This window comes from Physeter macrocephalus, chromosome 11, assembly GCF_002837175.3.
Source record: "Physeter macrocephalus isolate SW-GA chromosome 11, ASM283717v5, whole genome shotgun sequence".
Lineage (NCBI taxonomy): Eukaryota > Metazoa > Chordata > Mammalia > Artiodactyla > Physeteridae > Physeter > Physeter macrocephalus.
The window spans coordinates 115,512,510-115,521,418 of NC_041224.1; the positions used below are offsets into that span (position 1 = coordinate 115,512,510).

Consider the following 8,909-nt stretch of genomic DNA (forward strand, 5'->3'; position numbering starts at 1 on the left):
AACATAAACTGGAGAGAAAAACCGTGCATTCTTTTTTTTTTTTTCTTTTTGGTTTAAAACAACAAATTTATTATTCTGCAATTCTGGAGGTCATCAGAAGTCTGACATGGATCTCACTGAGCTACATCTGTTGGCAGGGCTGACTTCTTTTCTGGAAGTTCTAGGGAAGAATCTGTTTCTTCACCTTTTCAGCTTCTAGAGGCCACCTGCATTTTGTGGCCTGTGGCCCCTTCCATCTTCAAAGCCAGCAGTGCCATCTGAGTCCTTCTGCCGCCACCTCTCTGATTCTCTCCTGCCTCCTTATTCCCCCAGTCGATTCTTGAATTCAGAAATTCCTGCCCATCTTGTTGGGCTTAATGCATATGGGAGAGGAGAGGACAACATATATCATTATGGTAGGTCATAGCACAGTCGTAAACTTTTGCTATGGAAACAGGTGAGAGTTGCTAACCAGGAGAGCTAGAGAAGATACTTTTGAGGTGACATTTCACCAGATGGGCAGGGTTGATGAGAAGCCAAGGGAAGTCACATCATAAAAGCTCAGAGGTGTGGAAGGGCATGATGAATAGAGGGTGTATGAGATGATCTAAAAGGCCTAACTCAGATGAACTCTTCCTAGCCTTGATGGCTGAATGATCTTCTAGTCACTAGAGCACTGCATTTTTACTCAGATTCTAAAACATCCTTTTAAAACTGTGATACCCTTTCTAGGAGGGCTAAGGCAGGAAGCTGTTATCATTGCTTGGGTTTGTTTTTAACCCAATCTGTGGGTTAAAAATAACTGTGAGTGTAGGTCCCGCACAGAGGAGGGAACTTTCCATAAGAGCAGCCAAGTATCTGGAACCTGTGGTTGCCTGTGTGGAGTGTTCTAAGGGGATGTCCTGGAAAAGCAGAGGCCACCTGATTTATTAGGGAGGGAAATGAGCCCAGATGGGCTGACTCAATGAGGACCATTCACATATTCATTCATTAAATATCTGTGTCTAGTCTCATGAATGTAGGAAATTCATTTAGTGGTCCACCTAATCCTTTACTTTCTAGGTCTAATAAATTTCAGAACTCATCAGTGTAAGATAACGAGGATGATGTTTTCATCGAAACTGTACAGCCTCCCAACCTTCTGCACTAGTGGTAGCTGATCAAAGAACCATAACATTTATATCATCAAAAAATTAGGAGCTACAATGAACTGATTCCACAATTCTTCCTTCCTCAGAAGAACTGGCTTCTCAGAAGGGAAGTGTGAGACAATTGTCATTGGTGATGAAGAGGACATGGAAACAAATCAAGGGCGAGAGAAAAATTCCTCCAATTTTATTGAATGGAGACCTCCTGAAACTAAAACTAGAACCCATGATGTGGATTTCTCCACTTCCAGTTTTTCAAGAAGACCAAGACTGCAGTAGGACCTTTTAATCCTGGTAGAATGAATGTGGCAGGAGACTATTTCAAAATGTAGATTCTGCAACTCATCATAATCCTGATTCTTGGATCTCCCAGTCAGCATCATTTCCGTGTAATCAGAATCAGCCAGTGGTAGAGTCTTTATCACCAGTAGCCTTGCTTCCTAAACAGATTTTCCAGTCTTCTGCCCACTAAACCAGTTAAAGTCTCTTGCACAAACTGCAAAAAAAGAAGGGATAGATTAATAAAAATAGCTATGTCTTCTCTGATTTATCAGTATTACATATAATGCAAGTATACTTTTTTTTATACTTGGGTATGTTTTTTTCTAAACTTATACATGTTTACAGGTCAAGTAAGCTAGCATTACTTCCATTTAATGCTTTGCTTATGAAAAATATAAATTTGTGTTTGAGCAAATTAAATCCTTATTCTGATGTACTTTGTTTAATTAGTAATTATTAAAATTTATCTTGGAAAGATAAAGATCTAGGTAAGTTAAATCTTGGATTGGCATTAGATTGGGTTAATTAATGGAAAATCATTGGATACCTAGATCATTTGCAAGTAAGATCGAACACTAAAGTATTAATTATTAAGCATAATTTAAATTTTATATACCTTAGCTTCTTATTTTTATATACTACAGAAAAACTATATCTTTGGTTCATGTTAATGAACATGTTCATTTCTACCATTTTGAGAAGTTGTATATGGAATATTAGTGACTGTAGAAAGTTGTGTTATGTGAATTCATGAGCTCTGCTAGTCTGATAAAATGCTGGGGTGTGACAGTTCACATTATCCATGCCCCCAATCTTCTATGCAAAATAGAAGTTTTTTTGGTTAAAAGTTATAATTATTATAAATGGTTGAGACTACACTGAGAAGCAATAGTTTCAGAGAATTATAACTGTGTTCATGCTTCTGTGTTTTCAGGAAAAGACTAGTTTTGTCCTAAAGCAGCAGCATGAAGTTTTTCATAATATTACCTTGTTTTTCTTTTAATCTCTCTAGTATCTGTAATGAGGTCTTCTCTTTTGTTCCTGATGTTGGTAACTTGTGTTTTCTCTCTTATTTTCTTGATTCATCTGGCTAGAATTTTATTAATTTTGTTGTATTTTGCCAAAAACTCCCACCAGTTTTGGTTTCATTTTTTTTTTCTATTGCTTGTTCATTTCTATGTTAATTTCTACTCTTTATTTCCTTCCTTATATTTACTGTAGCTTTAATATACTCTTCTTTCTCTTGTTTCTTATAGTGGAAATTTGGATTATTAATTTTAGACCTTCTTTTCTAATAGAAGCATTTAAATTTGCTTCTAGGCAATTTTAGCTGCTGTAGCTGTACCCCACACATTTTTTTTTTTTTTGTGGTATGCGGGCCTCAGGCTCCGGACGCGCAGGCCCAGCGGCCATGGCCCACGGGCCCAGCCGCTCCGCGGCACGCGGGACCCTCCCAGACCGGGGCGCGAACCCGGTTCCCCTGCATCGGCAGGCGGACGCGCAACCACTGCGCCACCAGGGAAGCCCCCACACATTTTTTTTTAATTAAAAAAATTTTATTTAAGTGTAGTTGATTTACGATGTTGTGTTAATTTCTGCCTTACAGCAAAGTGACTCAGTTATACACATATATATTCTTTTTCATATTCTTTTCCGTTATGGTTTACCACAGGATATTGTATATAGTTCCCTGTGTTATACAGTAGTGTATATCCATACACTATACAAGTGTTTGGATAATCCATACAAGTTATTGTAATCCATACAAGTTATTGTTTATCCATCCTATATATACTATTTTGCATCTGCTAATCCCAAACTCCCAATCCTTCCCTTCCCCACCCCCCTCCCCCCCTCCCCCTTGGCAACCATAAGTCTGTTCTCTTTGTCTGTGGGTCTGTTTCTGATTCATAGATTTGTTCATTTGTGTTGTATTTTAGATTCTACGTATAAGTGATATCATATGCTATTTGTCTTTCTCTTTCTGACTTACTTCGCTTAGTATGATAAACTCTAGGTCTATCCATGTTGCTGAAAATGGCATTATTTCAGTCTTTTTTATGGCTAATAGGCCATTGTATGTATACACCACATCTTTATCCATTCACCTGTCGATGGACATTTAGGTTGTTTCTGTGTCTTGGCTATTGTAAATAGTGTTTCTGTGAACATAGCGGTGCATTTATCTTTTTGAATTATAGTTTTGTCTGGGTATATGCCCAGGAGTGGGATTGCTGGATCATATGGCAACTCTATTTTTAGCTTTTTGAGGAACCTCCATACTGTTTTCCATAATGCCTGCATCAATTTACATTCCACTAACAGTGTAAGAGGGTTCCCTTTTCTCCACACCCTCTCCACCGTTTATTATTTGTAGACTTTTTGATGATGGCCATTCTGATTGGTGTGAGGTGATATCTCACTGTAGTTTTAATTTGCATTTCTCTAATAATTAGTGATGATTAACATCTTTTCATGTACCTCTTGGCCATCTGTATGTCTTCTTTGGAACAGTGTCTATAGGTCTTCTGCCCATTTTTTGATTGGGTTGTTTGTTTTTTTGTTACTGAGTTGTTTGAGCCTTGAGCCGTTTGTATATTTTGGAAATTAAGCCCTATCAGTTGCATTGTTTGCAGATCTTTTCTTCCATTCTGTAGGTTGTCTTTTCATTTTGTTTATGGTTTCCTTTGCTGTGCAAGAGCTTGTAAGTTTGATTAGGTCCCAGTTGTTTTTTTTCGCTTTTATTTCTGTTGCTTTGGGAGACTGACCTGAGGAAACATTGCTACAATTTATGTCAGAGAATGTTTTGCCTATGTTTTCTTCTAGGTGCATTTATCTTTTTGAATTATAGTTTTGTGTGTATAAGACACATACAGTGTCTTATAGGCACTATATATATCTATAAGACATATGGTGTCATGTCATATTTAAGTCTTTAAGCCATTTTGAGTTCATTTTTTTGTATGATTTGAGTCTCCTAACTTCATTGATTTACATGTGGCTGTCCAACTTTTCCAATACCACTTGCTGAAGAGACTGTCTTTTCCCCATTGTATATTCTTGCCTCCTTTGTTGAAGATTAATTGACCATGGGTGTGTGGATTTATTTCTGGGCTCTCTCTCTATTCTGTTCCATTGAAACCACGCTGTTTTGATTACTGTAGCTTTCTAGTATTGTCTAAAGTCTGGGAGGGTTTTGCCTCCTGCTTTGTTCTTTTCCCTCAAGGATCGCTTTGGCAATTCTGGGTCTTTTATGGTTCCATATAAATTTTAAGATTATTTGTTCTAGTTCTATGGAAAATGTCATGTGTAATTTGATAGGGATCACATTAAATCTGTAGGTTGCTTTGGGTAGTATGGCCATTATAGCAATATTAATTCTTCCAATCCAAGAGTATGTTTACCCCACACATTTTAATGTGCTGTGTTTATATTTTCATTTAGTTAAAAATATTTACTGTACTTTTAATCTTTTTTTCTTTGTCACATGGATCATTTAGATGCTTACTTTTAGTTTCCAAATATTTGGGGGATTTTCTAGATACCTTTGTATTATTTTTTAATTTAACTCCCTTGAGGTATGGTTTCAATTATTTTAAATTTATTGAGACTTGTTCTACAGCCCAGGTTCTATGCCTAGTGAATGTTCCATGTGGGCAGAAAAAGAATGTGCGGTTGTTGGCTGGAGTGTTCTATAAATGTTAATAGGTCAAGTTAGTTGATAATGTTGTTCAAATCATGTATATCCTTGGGACTTCCCTGGTGACACAGTGGTTAAGAATCCACCTGCCAATGCAGGGGACACGGTTTCGAGCCCCGGTCCAGGAAGATCCCACATGCCGAAGAGCAACTAAGCCCGTGTGCCACAACTACTGAAGCCCATGCATCTAGAGCCCATGCTATGCAACAAGAGAAGCCTCCGCAGTGAGAAGCCCACGCACCACAACAAAGAGTAGCCCCCACTCACCACAACTAGAGAAAGCCTGCATACAGTGATGAAGACCCAACGCAACCAAAAATAAATAGATAAATAAATTTAAAAAATGCTTTATAAAAAAAGAATCATTTATATCCTTACTGATTTTTTGTACTTCTTCCATCAATTATTGAGTGAGGACTGTTGAGGTCTCTAGCTATTAATTATGGAGTTTTCTATTTGGTCTTTCAGTTCCAACAGTTTTTGCTTCATATATTTTGAAGCAAATGTTGTTGTTAGCTATATACACACTTAGGATTGCTATGTCTTCTTAAGGAATTGATCCTGTTATTATTATGAAATGTTCCTCAGTGATCACAACTAGTAAAATTAATCTAGTGGATTTTTGTTGATTTATAGAAACATTTAAAATGGACACACAACTTGTGTTTTGTCAAAGCCACATCCCCTGTATCCTGCTTCAGTTTTTTCTGTGGCATCTGTGTCCATCACACAATTTATTTGTTTATTTCTATCTTCCCCCACTAGAATAAAACTTCCAAAGAGTAGGGCTTCATTTGTTTTGCTCACTGCTGTATCCCAACTACCTGTCACGAAGTCTGACCTCAATAAATACTTTCTGAATGAATTAATGTATAAAAAAGCTGCAACAGCTATGAGCAGATAATATTCCCATGACTCTATCCCATTTACTCCATGGTAAGAAGGCCTCTGCTCACACAGGAGCTATTTCAGAAATAACTTCTACGCTCCAGTGTGCTCTCACACTGCCCTTCAGCACAACTAGTGCCACAAAACAGTGTTGCTTTGGGTTCTTAGGGTCTCAGGGAGACGTTAGTAAGATAATTCTTTGTTTTAATTTGCTCTTTGTATCTTTAGTCCTGAATCATTCCAGAATGGTGATTCCAGAATAACAGACACCCAGACTCTGCCCCCTACACCCTGGACCTGTATTATGTGCCTCCAGTCACTCCTTCAGGAGGCCATCAGGCCCTCATGTAAGATGGACTTTTGGGCCAGCCTCACTTCTTCCAGGAGTGGCTCTATATATCCCTGGATTGTAGGGTGAGTAGGAGTTTGGTTCTTATACCAAGACCCCAGCTGTATAAAGCATTTACATTTCACATCTCCTTAGCCACACCGTGGTTTCACTTCCCCCACCGACTCTGTTCCTTCACACAGCTGAAGGGTTTTGTTTTCCTAGGAAATTTAGGCTTTAAATTCACCAGGAAAACTGAGCCTACCCTGATTGAAATATTTGATAATGTAAACTGCAGATAAAACATCAATCAAATATTCCTCTTATATTTACTTCTGAAGAGAAAAAAAACCTTTTTAAATTAATTGTGTGTTTCATGTATTATAAAAAGATCCCTGAGCCTGATGGTCAGAGTTCAAATCCCAGCTCCATCCCTTGGACATACACCTTCCTGTGAAGGGAGAAAATAATAGTGTCTGCTCTGCTCGCCTGTGAGGGTTGATGGAAGAATTTATGAGAAATTCTTGGGAAAGTGCCTTGTGCATTGCAAAGCTCTGCAGGTGTGTAAATTGCTGTCGTTGCCGTGAGAAGCTTTTTCAACTTTAAGGTTTGCAGTGACTGAATATTTTTGGCTTATTAATTCAAGAAGAGCATTTGGGTATTTGGATCAGAGGCCTTCACTACATCCTGAACGGCACCCGCCTGCAACTCTTAAACTGGGAGGAATACAACCCAATATCCATTGGCTGTTACCTTGGAAACTAGGACAATTTAAAAACACTGGAAAGGAAATACTGTAACTGGGAGGAAAAGCACACTTGGGGCCAATCACCTTTTTTCTTCCAAAGCTTAAAATATTAGACACCTGTGTAAACATTTCTTAATCATTTTTTTAAACCCATAAGTTTTTGTTAAATACATGATGAAAATGAGAGACATAAGATCTTTTCTTACTTTGGGGAAGTTAAGACTTAAAAGTCCTACTACTTGTATCTACTGTGTACCTACTATTAGCCTATTGGTTTTTCTTACTGTCTAGTATGCTATCAGCGGGCTCAAGCTGTATTCTTGGTCAGCTATAGGAGTCCCAATGTAATTATTTAGGACCACAGAGGAAAAAAAACCAAGCACCCAATAGAACTTTCTCCACAAACTCCCTCATCCTTGTGATAATGTATAATTCTGGTTCCTGCTAAGCTCACAAACTCCTTTCTTTCTGTATCCTTCGTTGGCTACTCTTTGTGACCCATAACTGTTGAGACCCCCCCCCCCCGCCCCCTTCTCCCTATGCTTTAGTGCTTGGATCCTGCTTTCCTCTTCAATAACTTTGGGTAAGCTCAGCCACTTGGAGTTTGGTCTACAGAGTATACATATCTTATCTCTGGTTCAATGAGGGACACTCCAGTGCCCTCAGTACCTCCCTCCTCTAAATTCATTTAATCCAGATTCCTGGGATTGTGGTTCAGTAGGTCTGGAGGGGAGCCCTGAAATCTGCATTTTAATAGGCACGCAGGAGATTCTGATGCAGGGCTCTAAGGGCTACTGTTTGAGTATCACTGTATTCAAATGCTGGCCTGATTTTTATCTTTGATCTTTATCTTTCATCTTAAATTTAATGAGCCTAAAACTAACCTCCACAAATAGATACGGGTTTCTCTTGCCTGTTATCATGCCTGCACCAGTTTTGTAAATGTAATCAGTGTAATCTTTGTTCTTCCATCTTCCCTTCTTTCCTCCTCTCCTCCTCCTTCCTTTTTTTCTCAATCTTCCAGTCGTTCCCTGTCTGGTTGGCTCCTCCTCCCCAGTCTTCATTCACATTAAATCTCATTCTTAGGACCATTCCTCTAAATCCCCACCCTCATCAACTCACGCATGGACTATCCAGGTCTTCTAGCCTCTCTCTTTCTGCTCTAATCCTTCTTTCACGTTTTCACCGTGTCACTTAGCTATTCAAGAATAAGTAGTATTCCCTGTTTGCCATGTCAGAACTGAACTTCTCTCCCTAGTATTTTATGTTTTCCTCGTTACTCCGAAATTATGTATTTTTATTTTCTGAACTAGTGCCTCAGTCCATTATTTAGACACAATTTCTTTTCTCTTGCCTTTGAATGTGTAGTCTCAAAATATGTTCATTGCAAACTTCCATGGACATAGAATTTATTTGTTGGAGAGGAATTTTGGTATACTGACTACATTATTATAAATTTCTTCCCATAGGCGAGGTCTAGAGAGGAAACCAAGTGGACTGATTGAATGAGAACGTTACATTCCTCTATTTTACGGCAGAGTTAAATTTCATTTTTGTGGTTTCCTTAAATTAAATGAATTTCTCTTGTGCAGTGAACTTTGAACTTTTAGAGGGAGTAGATTACCTTTTAATAGGTTGTCTATTGGTAAAATTTTCCTAAAGCTGTACAGCCAAGATTTGAAGTCAATATATAGATTGTTTTGTACACCTTAAAAACTATTTTCTGTCCTGAGCAGCTGTATATTTAGTTAAACTGAATCTACTAAGACAAAGCTCTGACATGTTTTGAAAATTAGAAACAAGTACTCAGAAAATCAGGAGAGGTAGCTGGTCACT

At 38.2% G+C, this 8,909-nt stretch overlaps 1 pseudogene; it reads left to right on the forward strand.

Moving 5' to 3' along the window:
* The first annotated feature begins 991 nt into the window (after positions 1-991).
* LOC102980405 (zinc finger MYM-type protein 5-like) lies at positions 992-1,693 on the forward strand (annotated as a pseudogene).
* Positions 1,694-8,909: the final 7,216 nt, after the last annotated feature.